The sequence below is a fragment of the Eubalaena glacialis genome, chromosome 12 (assembly GCF_028564815.1).
Source record: "Eubalaena glacialis isolate mEubGla1 chromosome 12, mEubGla1.1.hap2.+ XY, whole genome shotgun sequence".
NCBI classification, from domain to species: Eukaryota; Metazoa; Chordata; class Mammalia; order Artiodactyla; family Balaenidae; genus Eubalaena; species Eubalaena glacialis.
In genome coordinates this window covers 44,705,959-44,707,979 of record NC_083727.1, presented here as the reverse complement: position 1 = coordinate 44,707,979, position 2,021 = coordinate 44,705,959, and positions in this window count along the sequence as shown.

Sequence of the window (2,021 nt, the reverse complement as noted above, 5' to 3'; positions counted from 1 at the left end):
TACAATGGAGAAAAGACTCTTCAATAAGTGGTGTTGGGAAAACTGGACAGCTACATGTAAAAGAATGAAATTAGAACACTCCCTTACACCATACACAAAAATAAAGTCAAAATGGATTAAAGACCTAAATGTAAGACCAGACACTATAAAACTCTTAGAGGAAAACATAGGCAGAACACTCTACGACATTAATCACAGCAAGATCCTTTTTGACCCACCTCCTAGAATAATGGAAATGAAAACAAAAATAAACAAATGGGACTAATGAAACTTAAAAGCTTTTGCACTGCAAAGGAAACCATAAACAAGACAAAAAGACAACCCTCAGAATGGGAGAAAATATTTGCAGACGAAGCAACTGACAAAGGGTTAATCTCCAAAGTATGCAAGTAGCTCATGCAGCTCAATATCAAAAAAACAAACAACCCAATCCAAAAGGGGACAGAAGACCTAAACAGACATTTCTCCAAAGAAGATATACAGATTGCCAACAAACACATGAAAGGATGCTCAACATCACTAATCATTAGCGAAATGCAAATCAAAACTACAATGAGGTATCACCTCACACCAGTCAGAATGGCCATCATCAAAAAATCTACAAACAATAAACGCTGGAGAGGGTGTGGAGAAAAGGGAACCCTCTTGCCCTGTTGGTGGGAATGTAAATTGATACAGGCACTATGGAGAACAGTATGGAGGTTCCTTAAAAAACTAAAAATAGAACTACCATATGACCCAGCAATCCCACTACTGGGCATATACCCTGAGAAGACCATAATTCAAAAAGAGTCATGTACCACAATGTTCATTGCAGCTGTATTTACAATAGCCAGGACATGGAAGCAACCTAAGTGTCCATCGACAGATGAATGGATAAAGAAGATGTGGCACGTATATACAATGGAGCATAACTCAGCCATAAAAGGAAACGAAATTGAGTTATTTTTAGTGAGGTGGATGGACCTAGAGTCTGTCATACAGAGTGAAGTAAGCCAGAAAGAGAAAAACAAATACCGTATGCTAACACATATATATGGAATCAAAAAAAATTGGTTATGAAGAAACTAGGGGCAGGACAGGAATAAAGATGCAGACTAGAGAATGGATTTGAGGACATGGGGAGGGGGAAGGGTAAGCTGGGACGAAGTGAGAGAGTGGCATGGACATATGTACACTACCAGCTAGCTAGTGGGAAATAGCCACATAGCACAGGGAGATCAGCTCGGTGCTTTGTGACCACCTAGAGGGGTGGGATAGGGAGGGTGGGAGGGAGATGCAAGAGGGAGGGCATATGGGGATATATGTATATGTATAGCTGATTCACTTTGTTATACAGCAGAAACTAACACACCATTTTAAAGCAATTATACTGCAATAAAGATGTTAAAAAAAAAGGCAAAAAAAAAAAGTTGGGACAGAAGATTTTCAATAGGAGGAAATCAGAGGGCCTAGATTTTGTTATAGATAGAGGAGATGGTGGACTTCAATATTAGAAGACAAATAATCAATAGAAATCATGGAATAACATAATTTCCAGATGAAATTAGTGCATGTACTCTTTAGAAACAAGTTCAATACCCACTGAGAAGTTGGTGAGTCTGCTCAGAGAAGAAAGGGAATTTTATTTGTATTGCATACATATTATAAAACCTGTAGCTTGTTTTTAGGAGTGACAATATAATTGGCCTCACTTTGGGAGAAATTCCACAAATAAAGAAATACTAATCTAATTAAATAAAATGGAGATGAGGGAGTAGGCCATTTGGGCATGGGAGAAAGAGCATTCCAGAAGGAGGGAACAGCAAGTCCCTCCTTAGGAGGAGAACTTGCCTCGTGGGTTTGAGGAACAGCAAGGAGTCTAGTGTGGCTGAAGCACAGAATAGGTGGCAGAGTAACAGGAGATAAGGTTAGAGAGGTCACAAGAGCTGCAGGTGATGGCCAGGGAGCCAGATTCTATAGAGTTTAGGCTGTAAATACATGGGCCTTTAATATGAGATGGGGAGGGGGCAGTTCTGAGC